Here is a 24,646-nt window from a genome sequence, read left to right as displayed (position 1 = left end):
GGATTTTTTATTTGTTTTCAATAGGGAAAACTTCAACGGTATTTAAGAAGGGGTTAGGTGGTGTCTCATGCCTGTAATCTCAGCACTTTGAGAGGCTGAGGCAGGAGGACAGCTTGAGGCCAGGAGTTCAAGACCAGCCTGGGAAACACAGTGAGACCTCATCTCTACAAGAAAAACTCAAAAACTTAGCCAGGCATGGTGGTGCATGCCTATAGTTCCAGCTATTTAGGAGATTAAGATGGGAGGATCACATGAGCCTGGGAGGTCAAGGCTGCAGTGAGCCATGATTGCACCATTGCATTCCAGCCTGGGTGACAAAGTGAGACCCTGTCTCGAGAAAAGGAAAAAAAATGTTGTTTAAGGAGAAAACATTGAAGATACAAGAGAGGTGGAATGATGGAGCAAGGTTCCTGAGGAAATGGGGGAAAATGCTGTCTTATTCAGACACCCCCAGAAAGGATCTGATTGGCTTCATTAGATATGATCCAATATGGATGACTGGATGAGTGAACTCTCATATCCTACCTCCTTGGCAACTACCCTATGGATGGCTGACTATGGCTCAGGCACTAATACATTTTCTAGTCATCTATGGGTAGAGTGTTTGGGTAGTATCGTTTAGGGTATTTCAGGCTACATGTAATAGAAGACATTTCTCAAAGTGGCTAAAACATACATCTGAAGTTTGAAGGTTGATTAATTTAGCAACTCAACAGTATCATCACAGTTCCAGGTTCTTTCTATCATTCTGCTCTTTGTCCTCAGACTTTTATCTTGTTCCCTTAGGTGGGCTTCCATAATTGTCTCAAGATGACTGCTGCAGTTACAGGGGTAATATTCAGAAGATAATGTCAAGGGACAGAAATAAGAAGTTTCTCCATGCAAGTCCCTTTCCCAGAAGTCTTCTAGCAAACTACTCAGAAGTTTAGAATCTCATTATATGCCCAGTCAATATCAAGGGTGATTTTAGGTAGATTATTGAAACTTTCTGAACTTCCATTTTCTCATCTGTAAGATGGGTAGTACTAGTATCTATCTCAAGATTACCATAAGGAATAAAATAGAGAGTTTTATATTAAGTGCATCACCTAGTGTTTGGCCCACATGTACCCCATCCTCCATCCTATGCCTACAGTTCATTTTCAATGAAACATACTTGAGGTTCTCTCCTCCCATTTAAAAGACTACAGTTGGCTTAAAATAAAATTGATTCATGAGAACACATGGATACGAGGGGAACATCACACACTGGGGCCTCTCAGGGGATGAGGGACTAGGGGAGGGATAGAATTAGGAGAAATACCTAATGAGGATGACAGGTTGATGGGTGCAGGAAACCACTATGGCTTGTGTAGACAAACATGCACATTCTGCACATGTATCCCAGAACTTGAAGTATAATAAAAAAAATATCTTCTGGTGCTAGAGTTTACTTTCCTGGAACTATTCAGAAGAGAGAAAATGACAACTGGATGTCTATTAGAAAAGAAAAAGGATGGATGGACAAATGAGAGTGTCGGCTCCATGGGAGCACCAGTGTGCAAGAAACTTCTGGTTGTCTCGTTTTTGGGGTGTAAAAACTCCTGGGTTCCAGGGAAGAACTGAAGTGTCAGAGTTTCCTGCCTGGGAAAAAGGGAGAAATTCAGTGCACAGGGTGGAGATCCAGGACACAGATGGAGTAGAGGTGCTGATGTATGTGTCGGGTAACAGAGGTGAACATTCAGAATGATTTATTCTTAACCCAAGAATATTTTGCATAGGATGGCCCTGGGCTTCATCACAGACCTGAGATTGAGCCAAAACAATAAATCATAAAGTTCCCTGGGCTCCAAAGAGAATATAACATGAATACTGAATAGTATTTGCATTATCATGTAACTAAGGCCAAAAAAAAAAACCCTTGCATGCTCACATGCCTTGTGCTTTCTCTAGAAACAAATTTCCTATCTAGAATCTCCCTTTGCTTATCTCAATAGACACAGTGCCATCTACTGAAAATAAAGCACCAATAGCCATGGCACCCTGAGGGATTCCCAGGAGAGCCCCCCTCTCTGTGGGCTCCCTATCTCACCCACCTCCCAGATGGACTGGAGGGAGTAGGCGGAATCCACAGGCTGTTCTCCTGTCACAAACTGTAATGCATCTGTTCCCTGGTGCTTTCCGTGAGCAGCGAGAGTAAGACGTTCCTAAAGGGACCTAGGGAGCCTGGCAAGGCACTTACACTGTAAGTGAAAGCTCTTTCAGGCTGCCCTCTTGCCTTCAACCAAGTATAAACTGAAGCTATTTTATATAGAGGAGGCCTACTTTTTACATTCAATCATAACAAGGATGAATGACATGTCTTCCTTTGGGTAATTAGGAGATGTTTCTTTCCACACAATAGTGTAGCAATGTGTTTAAGTGCGTTTATCCTTCTGTGAAATTTTGAATGGGTACAATGGATAAGAGGTTAATAACAGAATCCTGGACCATTATCAAGACAGGGATGTCTTTGGGAAATGTGGATAACTGAGGTTGCTGTGAATTCATTTAGGCCAAAGTCCACATTTTAGTTCATTGTGTCCTCCCCAAGTGGCAATGTCTCTTGGTCTCATACATGGAGAAATGGAGAAACAAAAGAAGACTCTGATTTCGCCACTACAGTTAATGATAAAATAGAAAATGGAAGCTTTAAAATACATAGCCTTCTACAGGACATACTCAATTCTTGCCCTCACCGCCTCTCACTTGACCATTTCTCCTCCCAAGGAATCTTGGCTCAGCATGTCAGGAAGCTCTTCAGGGACCATTTATAATTTAAAGCTCTGGTTTGAATTGATTCTGATTTGGCTTTTGGTAGTCAGACCTGGCATCTCTTCCAATTGCCCCTCCAAATCTGGCCCCATTTTCTCTATTGCATTTACTGCTCATTCTTTCTGCTGTCTTTTTATTAGATTTTCCAAAGCAAAACTCCCTGCAGTTAAGTCTGTGGTCTGGTAATTTATCACAAATATTCTTGAAATTGCCTCATTAAAAAGGGCATTTGAAGCTGAAACCTAAGTGTCTGTTACCACGGTAACCACCAACAACTATTTAGAACAGCCTGCTTAAACCAGAGGGGTAGAGAATTGCTGTTGGCAGAGATTGAAGGTAGGTAACTAAACACTACTGGGCAGGGGAAAAGGCCTGTAGATTCTGATTTGGAATTCTCAACCTCAAGCCAGATATCTTTCTACACAATAAGACAAAATAAGTTGGTGCCATGCTCCTGAGTTTTCTGCTACATGTAGTCTAGGAAATTTGAAAATTGAAAGCTCTTTTCACCATCAGATTACCAGGGGAGTTTGGATTAAAAATGTATACCTCAAAGCTTACTTGATCATGCTTCGCATGTTCTTGAGCCAGTCATTTGGCTGTCAGTGCCTCAAGTTCTTTGTACATTTTTTTTCAGAAGTGGCCAACATAAACTCTATATGTCTGAGGCTGTTTGTGCTGCCATAACAAAATGCCATAGGCTGGGTAACTTATAAAGACAAGAAATTGATTCTTACAGTTATGGAGGCTGAGAAGCCCAAGATCAAGGTGTTGGCATTGATGTCTGGTGAGAGCTGCTCTGCGCTCCCAAGATAGTGTCTTGTTGTGAAATCTGCAATCTCATGGGGTGGGAGGTAGAAGAAGAGCCAAACTCATTTACTCAAGGCCTTTTATGAGGGTACCTAACGTGGTTCTTGAGGGCAGAGCCCTCATGATTTAATCACCTCAAAAAGGCCCTACCTCTTAACACCATCACCTTGAGAACTAAGTTTCCTTATGTGAATTTTGGGGGTATACACCCATTCAGACCACAGCACTATGTCAGCAGGTTATGTGAATATCAGTGAGGCAATAAAAGTGAAGCCTTTTTGTTAACAAGGTGCTACATCCAAGTAGACTAAAACTCATGTTTTGAATCTACAACTGTTCTCCAGAATCTCTTATGGATTTCCAGTAGGCAAGCTTCTTTCCTCAAAACAAAAACAAAAACAATCACAATTCCTCCCATAGAGAGTAGTGTGTAGTGTCAAAATAATCTTATTTACTGCCTTTCCAAGCCAGGATTCTCCATACTTTCCATTATCCACAGGCCTGTAAGAGAGCTAACAGTGCTTGTTAGGCATATCTCGAAGTGCTACAAAGGTAGTTATAAGAAGTGTTATATGCAGTATAATATATAATAATATTATATGCAGTATAACACTTCTTATAAGTAGAAGTATAAGAAGTTTTATATGAATATTATTCAAAGCATGTTTGATAAATAATGAAGATCACCAAAAGTACAAATGACATTCCTTCATCCTGTTTTCTTGGTTTTCCAGTGCAATTTTGGATAAAATATTAAAGAGACAATTAATCAGGAGTGCTGAGCATTGTGTGAAAATAGAGAGAGAAGTCAGGCCAGGCAATATATATGCATAATGTAGAAAGATCTACATTTTTAAAAGTAGTTATATGCTTGGGAGTATTTTGTATGTACTGTTTTCTTGGTATAAATATAGCGCATTAAATCAACAGGATTAGACAAATATGACAGATGGAAAAACACATCTTGGTGAGCAAAGTACGGAGGGATGAAGACATGATAAAGAAGAAAAGGCTGCAGAGTGTTGATGTTCTTGTGACAGGAAGAAGGAGGTATGCACTGGAAAGATCGTGGAGGACAGTAGTAACAGTAACTCGGATTCATATGAAAAGGGATTGAGTTTGGATGTAAATGGATGCATTAAGTCCGCAAGATCTAGAATTTCTTCAGCACTGCATTCCTTTTGTTGTTTTTCATACTAGCCCAACTGCATTAATCAAATATTAGTGAATTTTTGGTGACTCATTCATGTACCTATGAAGGAACAGAGGTAAGCAGAGCTCATTCTTTGGGTAGTCGTAAGTAGGCAGCCTGTGACCTCAAATGTTCTAAATTTCCTTCTTTTCAGCAAGTGGGTAGGGAGGTCTGACCTTCCCACTGATAGGTGGGGTGTGGAAGAGTTCACAGAACATCGAAAATATTGAGATGTTCAAATCATAATGGATTCAACATCAAAGAGATATCTTGCACATATTTGAGAAAAGGTGAACAAAGCAATTCCACACAAAATTGCTTGTTTTGTGGCTAATGAGAAAATTCCCAGAAACATACCTTTTACCGTTTATGTCTCAGACCTTGTAAATCATGAAATGCCGTTTCAGATTGTAGTGTAAGACCTATAGAGAAACGTGGGTATTGCTGTTAGCTGTAAATACAGTTCTTTATTATGATTGCAGCTTGTTCTCCCTAAAATAAAATTCAGCATGTGCTGAATTTAAGTTTAGCTTGGCTAACTTTTCTGCCAGATAGAATATAAGTACACTGCATATAATACTGTGCTAGCTTTTTTTTCAACATGAACTAAAATTTTGAATGTTCTTATCAGTTTATTATTAAACCTTCACGCAAAAACAAAATGGGACAATGTAAGGGTATAATCTGTGGCATCAGATAGAGCTGTTTAGATCTTGATTATACCATTTACTTCATTGCTAATCATTACTTTTCTAATCTACAAAAATTGGATAGAAATGCTTACCTCATATGGTAGCTCTGAGGTGTAAAGGAGACAATGAACGTAGACTTTGTTGGAATACTTATGTAGCCTCAGTAAATAATACCCACTTTTCCCACCCAAGTTCTGAACCAATTTAGAAATAGACAAGAGTAACGCAGGCAGGAGACCATTATCATTGACAAAGCTGACAATGGAGAGCTTAGGCCTCCTGATGTTGAATACCAGGAATAGACAGGCTCACCAACTGGTATCAGGTAGTCCTGGACAGTGGGTCTTCCACTGGGAAAAGGTCTTTGCCACTATGCTTATAGCATGCCTAAAATCATGCTCCCTGTGAGATCTGCTACAAAAAGAGAAAGAGGCTGGAATACAAATACCCAGATTCTCCAAAACTGATCCTTGCCAGGGGAGGATAAATGAGGAGGTGGAAGTATCCAGGGATATTACAGCTCATGTGGCTCCCTCTCATGGGAGGAAAGAGCAGGAGTGGAGAATGAGTGTTCCCTCCCACAGAATGACTAGCACAGTGCCTGGCACAAAGAAGCATTTATTATTTGTCATCTATGCCTATTATAATTACCAATTCTTAAGAAAAAGTCAAAATAAATACAAGTTGTACTTAGAACATATAGGAGAGTGGTAAGTGGCAGGTTTTAGAGAGATCGATAAAACCTGAGTAGTTAAGGTCTTTATATGGCATAATGTGCATTTTCATTTTGTTTTATAGATAATGGACAACAAAAAATCATCTGAAATCAGGGAGAAACTCTGTATTGTCTGTTCTCATACTGTTCTTTAGAACTACCTGAGACCAGGTAAGTTACGAAGAAAAGAGGTTTAATATACTTATAGTTCTGCAGGCTGTGCAGGCAGCATGGCTGGGGGCCTCAGGAAACTTACAGTTATGGTGGAAGGCGAAAGAGAAGCAAGCACAGTTTTACCATGGCGGAGCAGGAGACGGGGAGAGAGCAAAGGGGAAAGCGCTACACACTTTCAAACAACCAGATCCCGTGAGAACTCTATCATGAGACAGCACTAGGCGGGTGGTGCTAAACCACCAGAAACCATCTCTATGGTCCAATCACCTCCCACCAGGCCCCATCTCCAACACCCAGGGTCACAATTCAACATGAGATTTGAATGGGGACACAGAGCCAAACCATATCAAACTTTCGAGTTTCCATTTTAGAAAATGAACTCTTTCTTAGACTGTTTTGTGTCGCTATAAAAGAATACCTGGGTCTGGGTAATTTATAAAGGTAAGATGTTTATTTGGCTCATGGCTCTGCAGGCTGTACGAGCATGGCACCAGCATCTGCTTCTGGCGAGGGCTACATGGAGCTTCCACTCACGGTGCAAGGCAGAGGAGAGTAGGCATCATGTGGTAACAGGAAAGAAGAGAGAGAGAAAAGAGAGAGAGAGAGAATGAGAGAGAGAGGAAGAGGGGTGAGGAGAGAGGTGTCAGACCCTTTAACACATCTAACAGGAAGGAAGAGTCAGAACTCACTCAATCCCACAAGAACGGCACCAAGCCATTGATGAAGGATTTGTCCTCATGACCCAAACACCTCCCTCTAGGCCCCACCTCCAACACTGGGGGTCAAATTTCAACATGAAATTTGGAGGGGAAAAATATTCAGATGATATCAAACTCTAACTGCAGTAAACAGGATAGAGAAGATGAACAAAGTCTCCCTGAGCCAGGCACTATGCTATCCACCTAATAAAATGCTCTCTTTTAATCTTCACAGCAATCTTGAGAATAATGCCATACTCACATTACTCTCATTTTAAGATGGCAGAACTGAAACTTTGAAAGTTTAAATAATTTACTCAAGATACTCACCTTATAAATGAAAAATCTAGAATTTGATCCCATATCTGCCTGAGTCTAAGACTCAGGACTGGCTTCATGGGCCTGTTACCCATGCGCCCTGCATTTAAAAGGACTCTGTGCTTGGTTTCCTGCTCTGCTGTCTCAGTATTGAAATTCTTAACCATTTTAGAACAAGGGGTCTGCATTTTCATTTTGCACTGGGTCCCTTAAATGATGTAGCCAGTCCTGCCAAGATATATTTTCTTACTATTATTCCAGGCACCACTATCATTAAATCTGATTCTACACAAATAAAACTCCCTTTTCATCAGAGTTATGGAAAAAGTAATGAATCTAGGTAGAATATTAGTATGTGGATGATTGTATATGGGTGTTTCTGCATTTACATCTACAAACGTCCACAATTCAGAGCTCAGTCATTGTCACCAATCAATCTTCTCAAACATTTTTTTTTATTTCCCAGGGACTTCACCAGTGCTGCCATGCTGGCCCCATGATGTGAGTGGGACCCAGACCAAGAAGTGCTGAGGACAAGGCCTGAAGGTTAGTGAGGGAAGAGGAGGAATACATTCATGTCCAAGCACATGTGTCTGGTCATATTCCAAGTCTCAGTACAAATTAATTTAGAATTATCTAGTTGATGTTTTCCACATTTCAGCTTCCATCAATTGGCACAAATAATGAAGGGATGATGCAATGTGTATTGGTACAATTTCACAACTTTTTTGGAGCCAGGCCCACTGAAAATTAGGTAGCTGTTACAGATGACGGAAGAGGGCATTTTAGAAAAAGATGCTATGTGAACAGCCCTACATTGGTGCCTTATTTTCAATCACTTTTTGAGATGGAGTCTCGCTCTGTCACCAGGCTGGAGTGCAGTGGCGCAATCTTGGCTCACTGCTATCTCCACCTTCTGGGTTCAAGTGATTCTCCTGCCTCAGCCTCCAGAATAGCTGGGATGCCTGGCTAGTTTTTAGTATAGACAGGGTTTCACCATGTTGGCTGGGATGGTTTCACTCTCCTCTTTAAGGTAGTTGGCCACTCTAACTATCCCTTTAAGAAAGAACTTTTTTAAAAAAAAAAATTTAAAAATATATTGAAAATACAAAAAGAAAGACCCTAGAAAAATTATTCTAAGTTTTTCCATATTTTTTTTCACATGCACATACACACATATACACAGACTAACAAAATAGAAAATGGTGGGCACAATTTTTTGTAATCTGGATTTTTTCCTACTTATATTGAGCATTAATAGTTTTGAAAAAAAACCTGTAATAGCCCTTTTGGTCATTTAAATGATTTCCTGTTTTTTTTGTTTGTTTTTTTTTTTTCTATGAAATCCACTGTTGTAAAAAAAAAATCTGATTATTTTCTTAAGCCGAAGTGAAATATCCTATTCAAAGGACATATACACTTATAAGACCCTTGATATATATTGCTAAATTGTGCTCAAGATTTATTTTACTAATATACAGTCCCAGCTCAATGTGGGAATGCCTGTTTGCATAAAGCTTTTTTTAAAAGTTCAGATCTAAATCTATTTGGTTTTCTTCTTCTAGCTGCTTATCAACAAGGTGCATACTTTGGACTTCAGGGGAGCAGAAGATAACTTGCCACTCTACCACACGCACGGTGACCACAAGATCGTAGACGTGACATGCCTCTCTCCACTAGAGAGAAGAGCTTTCCTTGGTTTACGATAGCTTTGGCTGTATCTTTGTTTACCATCCCTTTAGTAAGGAGATATGACTATTGCCTAAACATACCGTTTTTTTCTTTTTTAAAGTAGGCTATCTATTTATTGAGCTCATTTTTTCCTTGCTAAATGATATTATTATTCTCTCACATATTGCCCTGGAACTTGCTTATCCCCTACTGAATAAATGTGTGGCTTTTCTTTCTCCAATCTAAAATCAGTGTTATTCATGTGCAACGTTGTTGCCTAATTTTGAGTCTTATTTACAAAATGACTTGTAAATAAGAATTAGATCCCAAAGAAAATTATTCCGGCTAATTCTAAATCTTTGAAAGTTATTTCTATGCTTTAGTTGTACTCTGTGAGGATTTATTACGGCCTTCTAGAGCTTTCTAGAATTTGACAGAGAAGAAACAGCCTGAAAACCAACCTTTTGAGTAAGGTCAGATATTACTCATAGGAGCTCACACACTTAGATTCTTTTCTAAATCCTAGGTTTGCTTTAGAGGACACATATCGATCAAGCATATTGATTAAACTTCAATGAGAAGTTTAATAGGAAACGCTTATTTAAAAATCTTCTCTGGCCAAAAATTGAATACGTAATTTTAGGGCAATATGACGTGTTTTTGAGTGATAAGCTGGATTCTGAAAAGACATTTATTCAGTAATGCTATAAAGTAATCATAATTCTTTTCACTAATTGCATTCATCTCAGGTAATATTGTTTAATCAACCACAAAAGGACCAAGAGGAAAACACCAACTTGACCTTTGACTTTTAGCCTCAAGGTGGGTCTTTACGTCCCTGCAGTAGCAGATTGCTGCAGTTCCTCCCTATTGTTTTCTCGAACATTTCTTTGGAATAGTGCTCTAAACTCTAGGGGTAATTCATCTGCCTATAACATTGGTGAACTGCTTGTCTGATTATTAGATCAAATAAGAGGATAAACTAGAGAGCTTATCAAAAAACCAGGAAAATATATTTGGGACACTACATAATATTTTGTGTTTGGATCTTCTATTTTTTTTTTTTTTAATTTTACTGCCAGTCACTCTACTGCTCATTTTGGGAACCTTTGCTCATTTCTTCTACTATAAGTTTACCATTTTATAATATACCATTGAAGATCTGCAAAGGTCCTTGCCTTCTTAGGTAGCTAAAATTGGATGCTAATATTTTTTGAAAACCTGTTGCCTGGTAGTAATAAGGAGAAACTGGGACAAGAAACTGGAAATAGCTATTTTTAAATTGTTACCAAATTCTTGTGTCCCTTGAGGCAAAATTTTGAATTTACTTTTGAGGACAGATTACTTCTTTACTTCCATGCCTTGATTCCCAGACACGTATATTTTGATTAGTGGGAAGATGCCACCGTGGTCTCTAATTCAAAGTGTGTATTGCATCCTGTAAGACAGAATATCATCCTTTTAAGCAGTTGTCTACCAGTTGGCCCCAGAGTGGAGTCTTCAGTGAGCTATTCCAGTTTTCAAATAGCCCAGCCATTTCTGAGAGATTGGGTGTGTGATAAGGCATTTAGACCATTGCTAGGAAAACCTTCAACTGGGAAAGATGCTTTGAAAGGGGATATTCATTTTCCTTAAGACTCACCACAATAACCCCCTCTTACCACTAAACATTTGGATAGGGCCAAATCTCAGTATGTTGCAGGTGGGTAAGTGTACACTGTGACCTGGGAAAAAATAGTGTATATGCTGCAAGCATTTCAAGACTTTGCTGTTAATATATAGCAATAGAAACCTGGGGAACATGTGTGAGAATGCATTCTAAGGGCATTTTTCTTTTTTTTGTATTTTTAGTAGAGACGAGGTTTCTCCACGTTGATCAGGCTGGTCTCAAACTCCCGACCTCAGATGATCTGCCTGCCTCAGCCTCCCAAAGTGCTGAGATTACAGGCATGAGCCACCATGCTCGGCAAAATATTTTCTTTAATGGCATACCTGTGTAGGGCACTTACCATGAATGGAGCTTGCAGGACTGGAAGTTTCTCTGGTGAGTGAGTGGTGAGTGGACATGAAGGCTTAGGACACTACTATCCACTACTGTAGTTTATGTAAACCCTGTACACTTCAAATTTGCTGAATTTATTTTAAAATTTCCCTTCCTTCGTAATAAATTAACCTTAACTTACTCTAACTTTTACTTCATAAACTTTTTAATTTCTTTAAACCTCTTGATTCTTTTGTAATAACACTTAGCTTAAAACACAAACACATTGTGTAGCTGTATAAAAATATTTCATTCTTTATATCCTTATTCTGTAAACTGTTTTCTATTTTCTCTTTTCTATTTCTATTTCTTTTTTCTATTTTAAACTTTATTCTATTTTATTTTCTATGTTCATCCTTGATGAACATCAGTGCAAAAATTCTCAACGAAATACTGGCAAACGGAATCCAGCAGTATATCAAAGAGGTTATCCACTACGATCAAGTAGGCTTTAATCCCTGGGAGGCAAAGTTGGTTCAACATGTGCAAATCAATAAATGTAATTCATCACATAAACAGAACTAAAGATGAAAACCACGATTATCTCAATATATGCATAAAAGATTTTTGATAAAATTCAACAGGACTTCTTGTTAAAAACTCTTGATAAAAGTATTTTCATGTTAAAAAACTCTCCCAGGTATTGAAGGAATGTACCTCAAAATAGCAAGAGCCATATATGACAAACCCACAGCCAACGTCGTACTAAATGGGCAAAAACTGGAAGCATTTCCCTTGAAACTGGCAAAAGACAAGGATGCCCTCTCTCATTACTCCTATTCAAAATAGTATTGGAAGTCCTGGCCAGGGCAAACAGGCTAGAGAAAGAAGTAAAGGGCATCCAAATAGAAAGAGAGGAATTATCCCTGTTTGCAGACGGCATGATCTCATATCTCGAAAACCCCACAGTCTTAGCCCAGATGCTTCTTAAGCTGATAAACAACTTCAACAAAGTCTCAAAATACAAAATCAATGTGCAAAATAACTAGTATTTCTATACACCAACAACAGTTAAGCTGAGAGCCAAATCAGGAATAGATTTCCATTCACAATTGCCACAAAAAGAATAAAATATGTACGACTACAGCTGACTAGGGAGGTGAAAGATCTCTACAAGAATTAATTACAAACCACTTCTCAAAAAAATCAGAGATAACAGGCCAAGTGCGGTGGCCCACGCCTGTAATTCCAGTACTTTGGGAAGCCAAGGTGGGGGGATCACACGAGGTCAGGAGTTCAGGATCAGCCTAGCCAACATGGTGAAACCTCATCTCTACTAAAATACAAAAATTAGCCAGGTGTGGTGACAAGCACCTGTTATCCCAGCTACACAGGAGGCTGAGGCAGAAGAATAGCTTGAGCCCAGGAAGCAGAGGTTGCAGTGAGCTGAGATGGCACCATTGCACTCCAGCCTGAACAACAGAGTGAAACTCTGTCACACGCACCAAAAAAAAGACCCAAATCAAACTTTTAGAGTTGAAAAATACAATTTGTGAGATTAAAAATAAACAAGATGGGATTAAAAGTAGATTAGACACTGCAGATGAGGACATGTCAATAGAAACTATTCAATATGAAACAGATAAAAAATGACTGAAAAGGATCAGCAGAGCTTCAATGAGCTATGGAACAACCTCATACAACCTACTCTAAATGTAAATGTGGTTTCCAAGATGAGAGAAGAGGGGACAGTAACAAAGTTTGAATAAATATGGCTGAAAATTCCCAGATTTGTTGAAAAACATAAACATATAGATCCAAGGAACTAACTTTTATTTTATTTTATTTTATTATTATTATTTTTTTTTGAGATGGAGTTTCACTCTTGTTACCCAGGCTGGAGTGCAATGGCGCGATCTCGGCTCACGGCAAGCTCCGCCTCCTGGGTTCAGGCAATTCTCCTGCCTCAGCCTCCTGTTACTGTTAAGCTTTGTTATGCAGACTAACAAAGTCTAGGACTGATGGTTTTTCCCCCCTACAAATGTAATATACTTCCGAGTATTTTACTTGGTGTCCCATGCGTTACAAGGCTTTTCCTCTCCGGCCGAGGAGATCACCGTTTCTGTATCTCTGTGAGCTCTGGAGATTGCTCTGCTGCCTCTTTCAAGTGGCTCTTTATCCAACCTCGGGGAATTTTCTCACTGTATGGGCTGATCACTGCCCAGCTGAAGAATCTCTGCAAGACAGCCTTAATCTACTTGCAGGATTTTTTGGGAATGTAAATGGGAGACCCAACCTAAGTTACATTAAGTAAAACAAAGGATTCATTGTCCCATAATACTGGAAAACTCCAGTTCACTGGAGAGAGTGGATGCAACAGCAAATGAGGCTGTCTCTCTTGTGCTCACTGTTGCTCTTCCACCATTTATCCTTTGCTCTCTCCTGTCCTCTTTGCTGATGCTAAATGATTTCTTACTGGAGATGGCTTCCTCCAAGCAGAGGGAAAGGTGGCCTGAAGTAGTGGCGGTTGCTATCATCATCCTAGTCTTTCCTAAGGTCCAAGTATCAAATCTCAAGAGAAACGTACTGGCCTGTTAGAGTCACATGCCCATTCCCGAGCCAAGCATTGTGCATGGTAGAAGGTGTGTTCTGACAGGCAAGGCCAGGTTAGCACTAGTTAAAAAACCTGTGAAATGAACTCCCTGCAGGAGAGAAGAGTTTTATTATTAGAAGACGCTGAGGGGGGGAGTTTGGGTTGACAAACCAGCAATGATCAATTCACCCAGTTTCCTCATCAATAAAGTGGATGAAAAAGTCTAAAATCTGACAGTGTATTTATTAGGTGCTTGGCCTATCATAAGGGCACAGTAAGATTAATAATCTGAGCTTAGTACCTCCAGTTGTCAGTGACTGCATTCGCTTCTCTGTATCACTGATCCTCAGTGAAGAAGTTTCTCTTTTGTCTCTCTGTGCCAAGAGTCACTTGAATTACTACCATGGGCCTCAGTTTTCCGGTACCTGGGTTCCTGATCCCATTGCCATTTCTCCAGTTTACCTGTTTTCTGCCTTGCCTAAGCAGAGATCTTTTGTAAGCATCAAATCAGCATCAGGAAACAAATGGTCCACCTAAATTGGGTAATTTGCGTAGAGTTTATTAAGGAGATAATTTATAATGGTGTTAGCAGGTTATAGGGAAATCACAGGGGGTAGTGCAGTCCCCTGGGCTAGCAGAAAGCCTGATGGGACAAAGGACAGAACGGTGACTGGAGCTGGAGAGAGAGGGTCACCTGGCAGGAGCGGGGATATTCAGCCAGCCTGTAGTGACCCACGGAGAGGAAGCCAGTGAATAAAACCCTGACCTTCTGCTCTCATTATTCTACCCTCTTTCTGATCTCCAGTGCTCCCTATGGTGTGAATCTACTAGGAAGCTATAGGGTAAAAGAGTCTGTTTATACCACCCAATAGGTCAGCGTCCTACTTGGGCCACAGAGAAGAGTGATGAAGGGAATAGGGTAGACTAGAAGAACAAGAGGGAAACATCAAGCATGCCCTAGATCTTGGACTTGTTTTTTCCCAAGATGAAATAGCTTCTTCCTGGTCATATTCACAGAACCTGTGTTTGCTCTGGATTTTCCTGGTCTTGAGATAGGGAGCTCTGAATTTCTATAACCTGAAACAGGGGAAGACTGCTAGCCACCGTCTGGTATTTAAGAAAGCAAAATATTCCTTGCAAATGCCTGGAAATTTGCAACCTGATAACAGGAGGTTTTGTTCTTTAGTTGTGTCCCTTGAATGGATCCTAGATCAAGCCACTCCTTGAAAGGGACAGCTTTCCTGGTTGCCTGGAGAGAATGAGCACCAAAGAAAGAGAGCTGTTACCTTACAGGACTCATGTGGGAGGAGGCCACTGGCGAACTCACAGATTAGCCTTTCAGCATCTTTTACCAAGACAAAATTCACCTCCATTTTCAAAGTGCTTAGAGGGGAAGCCAAGGATGTAGAGCAGGGGAATGAAACTTAACGGTAATAATAAGAGAGAGAGATGAAGTAAAAACAGGTTGCTGAGAAATACGCAGACAGATAAAAGTGAAGACAAAGGGAAGGGTGAAGTAAAACCAAAATCGAAGTGATGAGCGCTAACAACAAACGTGCAACTTGGAGCCAGAGGCAATCCCACCCTTGGAGAGAAAAAGCAAGCCTGGGTCCAGCTTTTGCCATGGAAGATGACCAGGGGCCAAGCAGCTGCCCATTGTCACAGACAGAGGACAATGCAGGCCTGGCCCAGCTCTCTGCTCTTTGTTTTGAATCCTACATTTTGCTTTCGGAAACACCTTGGAAGTCACTTAGCCAAGGCAAGAGGAGAAGAAAAAGCCAGCTATGTGGCAGGCCTGCCTGCACAGAACAAGAGCTTTGCTGGGCCATTTGAGACAGGTGGGTGATTCGGACTATACTTCAAGGGAAGATCCCAGGAGTGGTTTGAGGATTTGGGATATGTCACCAAATTCAAAAGAAAAATCACAACCCAAGTGCCCCCTGGCTTAAGTGCCGTGTTTATTTTTACAGCCCGTGTCTTTCAGAGTTCAGCACTCTATTGCCATGATGCTATTATAAGGATGGAAAAAAAACAGAACCATTTTAATGTTGTGCTGTTTGCATTTCCCGACAGTTAAGCAGCAGCCCATTATTAGCTGGCAACACCGTTGTAACGTTAGTGGTGACGTTGCTGCTTGGGATTCAGCTCATGAAATATCTTCCTTCCTGGTACAATGTCTTTTCTTTTACTTTTTTCTTTTCTTTTTCTATCATCTCTCGTGTTTAATTCTCATGCAGATGACTAGCTAAATGGCCATCTATGCTTTAGGTCTAAAAATGCTGGTCCAGGTTAAGAATGGGCTACCAAAGATGCTAATGTATTAAGTTTGAGGCAGTTTCCAAATGCTAGAACCCCTGGAGCTACTTTCTCATGGCTATCCCTGAGGGGCAAGGGAGCTGTCTTTGTCAGGTATGGGGAGGTGGGATGTCACAACCCAGTGGGCTCAGGGAGGTCCTGACACAGAGGAAGAAGGACTTCTGTGTTGGTGGGAGGTATCAGAGCACGACAGGGCACGAGGTCTTGGGGACTGTTGGGGGTGAGAGGGTCTGATGCAGAGTGCTAGAGACCACTGGGAAGAGAGACATTACTGCCAGGGATAGGGACAGTGGAGGCAACAGAAGAGTGATTCAATGAATAAGTAGAAGACAACAGGAGCCAGGCATTGCATTATTTGAGAGAATAAATATGCATAAAAAAGAGAGCAAGCTGCGTGGGGTGGCTCACACCTGTAATCCCAGCACTTTGGAAGGGCCAAGGTGGGCGGATCACCTGAGGTCAGGAATTCAAGACCAGCCTGGACAAAATGGTGACACCCTGTTTCTACTGAAAATACTAAAATTAGCCAGGTGTGTGCCTGTAATCCCAGCTATGCAGGAGGCTGAGGTGGAAGAATCACTTGAATTCGGAGGCAGAGGTTGGAGTGAGCCAGGATCACACCATTGCACTCCAGCCTGGGCAACAGAGTAAAACTCTGTTTCAAAAAAAATTAATAAAAAAGAGAGAGAAAACTACAACTCTGTGGCATAGGAACGGAATTGAAGATATTAGCTTTTAATATATGGGTATATAGATGTAAATACAGATATAAAATGGACACATGTGTATGCTTGTGTGTGTGTATGTATACTTTGCATGTTGCAATGTTTCTCTAAGTGCTGGGTTGTTTAAAAATAAAAACAAGAAAAATAATATGAGAGCAATAGTACTATTAAAATGGGGTATCTAACTAATAATGTTATAGTACTAACAACACAGTGTGGTTAAAGTATTCAATGAGATGATTCATTCAGTGGACATAATATAATGCCCAGCACACAGTAAGCTCTCAGCAATTATTATTATTATTATCCCATGGGAGAAAAGCTTACCATGAACACTATTCTACATCTTGTTGTTCTTTTCACTAAAAATATATCTCAGAGATCTTTTCATAATAGTATATACTTTCCTTTTTAAAATTAAGAAATCTTGCTAGTGTTCTTTACTATATTACTTTTATAATTAGAAAAACGAAAACAATCATTGCAGGGGGATAATCTGCTTCCTATGTCATCTGCTGATGACTCATAATTTAATTAATTCTTGTTGCTAGTGGAAACCTCTGGGTGAATAAGGCTTAGTTGTATTTTAATAGCAGTACTTCAGTGGAGAGAATAAGAAAAAAAAAAATCCACCACCATATCTTTGGAAACATGGATATACACACTAATTTTTCCTACTTTTGTAAAGCTTTGAATCAAAATCACCGAGTAATGAAAGCAGCTGTCAAACTTCATTGCTTCAGTCTATGAACAAATCCCTACAGGTCTGCTGCGACCAGACACTATTCAGTGTGCTCGGGAGACAGCTGTGAACAAAACAGGCTCTCCCCTCACGAGCTCTCTCCTCCTAGTCGGGGGAGACAGATAAACAAACACCCAACTTTCTGTGCTCCCTCAGTGACAAATTAATATGAGATCTGTCCCTTTCCTTCATAAAGAAAGTCAATTTGGTAATTTTTTTTTTAAGTTTGTACCTTATTATTCATTTGACTTTTAGTAACCTTTTGAGCCTTGGTTCCCATATATCAAAAATGGAGATAATAATAATCATCTTATAAGGTTGTGGTAATCAAATATGTAAAATGCCTGGCAGAAAGCCAGCCCCTTAGCAGATGCTTGATAAATAGAAGCCATTATTATATGTTAAATTGTACAATTTTTCGTTGTTTTTAAGACAAAAATAAAGAAGATTGATGAACGATTATAGGACCCTAGGTTGGGTGTGTCACTGATATATCCCCGAATCTTATCAACCTGTGCCTACACCACTAGCCATCTTTCCTTTACTACCCTATCACAGTCTCTCACCAAAGGGAACGAGGAGCCTGTACTTCTACTGGGTTCCTTTCTAGAAGGAATCTCAAGAAATCTGTCATGGTCTCTTGTCACCTACCCTGCAGCCCACACTTTAAATGATCCCTTTGCACCGACTATAATTGTGTTTTTCCAAGCAGCTCTTCCCAGAGGCCAGGGCTCTCACTGAGTTCTCCAAAGCTCACCAAGCCCAGACTTGACCTTGGAAGCCACGCTAAGCATTTGCATCTGTATCCTGAGAACACTGGGAAACTGCAATGGTTAAGCGGGAGAGTGACTTGACTTCATCTATATTGAAAGGGAATCCCCAAGTTGCTTGTAAAGAATGGGATAGAAGGTGAAGATAGAAAGCCAGGAGAGGAAGAGGATCCTGTTAGCACCCAGGTAGAAAACAAAAGCGGGATCAGGGTGGGAGACTGGAGAGGCAAACAAAGCACGAGCTTGAACTTAAGTCTCTTTGGAGGCAGAATTGATGGTACTTGTTGATGATTCAGTGGAGGAGTGGGAATGAACGGGAAGTTTTCAGTTTGAACATTTGGGTGAATTTATATGGCTGTACCATTTACTGAAGAGGGAAAGTAACATGATACTTAATAAAAACTTTACTAAGTGCCAATGGAATGAAGTTGAGTGCTTGACACCGCAGGGACCAGTGGGTGCTCCTCGGGCTTACAGCTGATCCTTACAAACCCGAAAGTCTCTCCATGGCCAGGACCAACTCACACTCCACACACAGGACTTGTAGGCATCCGCAAACCTCAGTCCTGTGCCCAACCCATCAGTCCCCTCAAAGCAAAGAACTCCTATCCTCTGTTCTGAGGCGTGTTCATCCCACCTCACACTCACCAAGGGAATGGTCTCATGACACTGCGCAGCCAAAGTAATCAGCAAAACTTTCCCCAAGTTGGTCCTGGCCATGGAGAGACTTTCGGGTTAGGATTACTTTCCCTCTTCAGTAAATGGTACAGCCATATAAATTCACCCAAATGTTCAATCTGAAAACGTCCTATTCCTTCCCTCTCCTCCACTGAATCCATCAACAAGTACCCAACTTTCCCCAACAAGAGCCCTTTCCCCAAGTCTGGGCTCTTAGTCCTAAAGTGCAGTAAGTAGGGGAGAGTTCAGTTTACAAGCACCATTTATGGCCAATAAAGAGTTCTTGAATTCTTCAAGAGAACAGTGTAGTTAAGAATGTCCGGAATTTCCATCATGAAGCAGAACACTCAACACCTTCAATACTGCAGCGTCTGCTCTCAGGTGCATGGAAACTTCACCATCCACTCCAGGAACCAGGGGGAGGTACTCACTTCACATTTTAAAAAATACAGGGACCATTCACATGAATTAAAATAAAAGCAACTTCCAAGAATCACTTGTTTTGGCAAACAAGCTAACAGACCACCTCCAGTGGGTGCCCTCCTAGGCACCGTCGAGGAAGCCTTTCCATGGGATGAGCTTTTCCTTCTCGCTCTTACTCGAGGGCACTTGTCAGATCTGAAATGACACCAGATTTGTTTTCTAGAGCAGCTGTTACAAATGACTAGATTCAGAGCAAGGTATCTTTAAGAAAGGGTCAGGAAAGGTGAACATTCCAAGGGACAGATTTAAGTGTGCAAGATTTTGTGTACAAGAAGGGCCTTGGTTCAATGCAAAGCATAGTGAGGAGATTGCACGCTGTCCTGGTTCCCTTTGCCTTGTTTCCCTCGCCTCCCTGACTTTCACTCTGTGAGGTACCTATTTGTTTCCTTCTCTGAGACTGGCACTCAGCTTCACTTTGCCAGCTTCTCTGGCAGCAGCAGTCAGTAATAATACTCATATCTTTTGCTCAGCCCTTTCTGTGTACTCGTAGGCAGTGTGCTAAATGCTCAACACGCATCATTTTATAACCCTATGTAATTCCACGAGGGGGTGCTATCATTATACTCAGCTGATACAGGAAAAACACCAAGTCGGAGAGACGAAGTCCTTACCTGAGGTGACACATTTGGTAAAGGTCAGAAGTCAGGTTTTCGTGACTTCCAGGCCCAAGCTCTTTCCAATTTGACTTCAGTCTTTTTTTGTTCCCCCTGGCTTACACTTTCTGTTTTCAACTCTGCATTCAGCTGACTTCCCCATAACAAATTGATCTCGCCCACTTCTCAGGTGCCCGGCGTGTTCCCTGGCAACCAGCGGGTCTTGAGAGCCTCATCTAACACGTCATTGCGAAGCGCTCTCTGCTGCCCCCACCTGGCAACCCTTAACACTGGCCAGTTACCTGTTCCATGCACAGTTGCTAAGAGGAGCCAGGGTTTTTCATGTTATATCTATTTTCATTAACCAGATGCTTGTGTTATTTAAATTAAAATAAAAGCAATCATTTTTCAAGCTCAGGATCTAAGAATACATTTAAGGTCTCAAAAATGTATTGAAAAGAATGTAAATTTAACCTGTAATTGGATACATGGAAAGTTAATGGGAAGTAAAGATATTTCAAATTCAGAATCCTTTGAGGCTTCTCCTAGAGATGAGAAATTATGACTTTTAAAAAGACTTTGCGTCTTTGTAATGTATATTTGCTTATAAATATGTTCGTTCATGAAACTTTGCCAGAGTGTCTCAGGAATGCCTGTCTAAAATGTAGATGTACTGTTTTGAGAAGGTTACTACTTCTTCAGCTTATTAGAAATAAGCCAGTGTGAGATCAATAATTACCTTTTGGAATGCTGAATTATTTACTGTATTTGATTATCTTGTGTTGCAGGAATACAATAGGCATTTAGTTGGATGAATTATAAGGAGTACCTAAATTGCTTTTATGAGTTACAGAGTGGAGAGGAATGCTATTTGACTTAGGTTAACCTTGGAATTTTTCTTAAACATACATTGTTTGAGGCTTTACTCAATAAAACTCTGTATTGGTACAATGAAATGGGTATCCTGTTTCCCCAAAGCTAATGACTTTCTAAAGCACTTGACTTTCTTACTGTAAGATTAGCACTATTATTTCCAGGCCAATCAATAGGCACAACTCCAAGATTAAGAGCAATTTGGATCATTATTCTCCTCTCATTACATATTCATTATTTTCTGTTTGAATAAGACCTGTAATCAGTGTTATTTACCAATCTTATGGTGAAACTTTAAACTACTGATTGTTTGTCTTTGCAGGTATTAAATGCCATTTCAGATATCCTTTCAATAAGTTTGTAGTTGCTAATGAAGTCCATTTTCCCAGATTTTTCAGTCCATTTTTCAGTTCAGTGAAAGAACATTGAACCCCCAAGAGTCTTTACAAGGTATTTGTTGTTTAATTGGTGGCAGCTGTTCTTTAGAAAGTTACCTAAGTATGTAAAAGTGCTTTTTCTCCCCTCTTTAATAGCTTTTTGTCATCGTTTAAGGGTTATCCTTGAAATACATGCAGAATACATATGAAAGTCGCCTGAAATGCTTTGATATTGAAAATTTTAAATATTATAATCCTAACACATGCAAGAAATTATAGGATAGTACCCTTTAATTTTGGATTTAATTACTAAAACTTTAACAAAATATATTCTCTTGAAGTTCTGGCTAGATTTCTTCAAGAAAAGTTATTAGTTTATTGTCATTAATTCTAAAGCATGTGCATTCTGATTTACTTGAATACATTTTTTCTGCTTTTTCCTTGAATTCTTTCCAAAAATCATAAAGTCTTACATACATACAGCATAGCAGATTTGCTTAAATGTCGCTATTAATCCAGTTTATAACCCCTAACAGTTTGTACAAGGAATTTCAGAAAGAAACCCTTCCATAGACATCTAATGTCCAGAATAACCAGAGCCAAACATAATGATTTTACAGTTGAAGGATAGCCAAGACGCACATTTTCTGAGTGTGGTTTTACTGGGAGTCTGGGTGAGGATGAAATATGGCTTTTAAGAACATAATCTTCATGTAAAAGGCCTTTCTTGTCATAGCACTGGGCTGACTTTCAAGCCAAGGTCAAAGTACTTTCTACAGGTTTATTTTTAGGTTTCCCATTTCTCAACAGGAGGCTCCCAGTTTGAGTGAGCGCAACGCAGATTGGACTGTGCCCTAGAAGGAACAGGAATGCCTCCTCTCTGTGGCTTCCCTTGCATCTAAGTGCAGACTTCCTGCTTTGCACAGCCCCAGGGTGAATGGACATTCTCAGCTAGCTGCCTTCTGTGGTCATCTTGCCCCAGCAAATGCTGTAGTCTCTCCTAAGGCAAAGGCATATGCAGGGCTCACCTTCCTCTTGCCTCTTTTGGATTTTCTAAAAATGTGTCTACTTACGTTATTGCTATTAATCAAGAGTTTTCCAGATCTTCAAACTGCAAACCCAAGGGGGAAATGAGGTCAAAGTGATTTACTTTAGGTTGAGGTGGAAGACACCAGGAAAAAAGAGTATGTTAATAAAATATATCAAATGCTATTTCTTCATCTTTGAACTTGAATACCAGAGTACATAGAAATCTGTAAATAAATTAATAAATTAATGCATGTATTTTAGCTTTATGTTATGACCTTTCATTGAAAGGGGCTGAAGAATGAAGATGAATAAAACCAGGAAGAAAGACAAGCAATCAACCTTGATGTAGGCAGAATCTCGGAGGGGAAAATATCTACTGTAATAATTATGTATCATTTTCCCAAAAAGGAACACTAGATTGTTAAAAAAGAGTAATCCCTGAAGTTGTTATGAGTAGTGCTTTCATTTGATGAATATATGTTCTTAAAATATTTTCCTTTCCTTATTTTCTAGTGAGGAAGCATTTAAATATCCTATCCTGGATGCTGGAAATGTTGCATCCTCTTCCCGCCAACCATTAGCTTTTACTTCCTTGCATAACAGCCCCATCTTGTGGTTAATTGTAAATTTTCCACTAAAGAAACGTTGCATTTTCACAGTTACGGGCATAAGTGGAATCCTCCCTTTTACTTTTCCCAATAGGCTGAATGAAATTAAGACGGAAAGAAGAACGGGCATGCATGAATTCAATTTCAAAGGCCAAAAACTGATGAGGGAAATACAGGGCAGGTATTCAACAAGTATTGTTTGCATTAATGTTAAGTGAAGGCACAGTTCTATCAATAGGTAAAAGGTAATGAGAGCATCATTAGTTCCCTCATCTTTTTTTTTTTTTGAGGCAGAGTCTTGCTGGAGTGCAGTGTCACAATCGGGGCTCACTGTAATCTCCACCTCCTGGGTTCAAGTGATTCTGGTGCCTTAGCCTCCCAATAGCTGGGATTACAGGGACGCCACCACACCCAGCTAATTTTTGTGTTTATTAGAGACGGGGTTTCTCCATTTTGGCCAGGCTGGTCTCAAACTCTTGACCTTAAGTGATCCACCTGCGTCGACCTCCCAAAGTGCTGGAATTAAAGCTGTGAGCCACCGTGCTTGGCTTCCTCCCTCATTATCTTAATAAAGCTTCTGATCTGGCACCTGTCTGCTTCACCAGACCCAGGAGGCGTACTAGAGCTCACACAGCTCTGCAATCCAAACCCCTGTACTGGGGAACACCCTTTGGTTTCAAATAATAGAAATACAATAGGAAATAGCTTCAGAAGAATGGAAAGGTTATGGCTTAAATAATCAGACAGCCAGATGGACAGAGGAAATGGGTGATTCACAAAGACCTGACACAGGGTTCTGAATGCCAGCAGGACTTTTTTCCTTCCTGCGTCTCTGAGGGTTTTGCTCATTGTCTTATTTTCCCCTCTGCTTCTTTTCTGGCTTTCTACAGTTTCCAGGCTCACATCTGGGCTCACGGGTCTTGAACTGGAGGGAAGGAGCCCTCCTTTCCCATAAAGTTTAAAAAAAAAAAAAAGCGAGGGAAGAAGTCTGATTGACTTAATAAATCAGAAGCTTTATTAAGATAATATGACATGACAACCCTTTGACCAATTGCAGTGGTCAAGGGAGTGAGGCACAGCGATTGGCTTGGGTAAGTTGTTCACCCCTGAAGGGAACCAATCATTGTGAACAAGGATGTAGGGTCATGTGAAAAGATAAAAGCTTTCACACAGAACGCTTGTCTGGAGGGAGGGAGTGAAGGAGCCGTTTGTTTAAGAAGGAAAAGATGAATAGACCAACTTGGCTAACTGAAACGAACCGACTTCCTCCTTTCCTCTCCTGTCTATTCCTGGCACATCACTCAACAAATATTTGCTTGATAAATAAAAGATTTTCTAATTAAATAGAAGAACCCAGGGTAGATATAAATGGTAGCGGGGTGTGGATAGGGGTGTGTCTGCTATTTCCTGGAGCTGAAGAAACCACAAGGTTCCTTTCCTTCTTAAATTCGGGGGTTTTTCCACTCCCTGGCTCTGGCCATGTATGGTCTCCCCTCTTGTTTAAAGCTTACACGGAGAATGCTGGTTTTCGTTTACCTGACTCAGAGAGCATCTTCTTTGTTCTTTGGGTATCTTCTCCTCTGCAGTCCTGGCTTCAGTGTTTTTATGCCCACTCTCTGAGCCCCTTATACTTTCTGCCCACATAGACCAGGACATATGAGCCTTTTAAAAAAAGTTTGATTGCTAATCACTCTGAGGAAAAGAGAAAATTATAAGAACAGAATAAACATAAGGAAGTTTCAAAGGTACAACAATCTTACTGACTTGTTTCCACTTTTAAGATATTTGAAAGACAAATACAATCAAAAGAAACTT

General features: G+C 40.3%; 2 long non-coding RNA genes across 2 annotated transcripts in view; one reads left to right on the top strand and one right to left on the bottom strand.

The window, feature by feature from the left end:
- Positions 1–20,182, bottom strand: part of LOC128932374 (uncharacterized) — a 43,553-nt gene extending 23,371 nt beyond the window's left edge. Inside the window, exon 1 of the long non-coding RNA XR_008482154.2 lies at positions 19,963–20,182. This is a non-coding gene — a long non-coding RNA (uncharacterized LOC128932374). The remainder of the gene's footprint in view (positions 1–19,962) is intronic.
- On the top strand, positions 6,284–9,806 carry LOC108592205 (uncharacterized). The gene is made up of 3 exons (XR_004744653.3): positions 6,284–6,373; positions 7,859–7,938; positions 8,958–9,806. It is a non-coding gene; the product is annotated as an uncharacterized LOC108592205 (long non-coding RNA).
- Positions 20,183–24,646: the final 4,464 nt, after the last annotated feature.

The sequence above is a fragment of the Callithrix jacchus genome, chromosome 6 (assembly GCF_049354715.1).
Source record: "Callithrix jacchus isolate 240 chromosome 6, calJac240_pri, whole genome shotgun sequence".
Classification (NCBI taxonomy): domain Eukaryota; kingdom Metazoa; phylum Chordata; class Mammalia; order Primates; family Cebidae; genus Callithrix; species Callithrix jacchus.
Note: the sequence above shows the minus strand (reverse complement) of the source record. Positions and strands in the feature narration are given on the sequence as shown.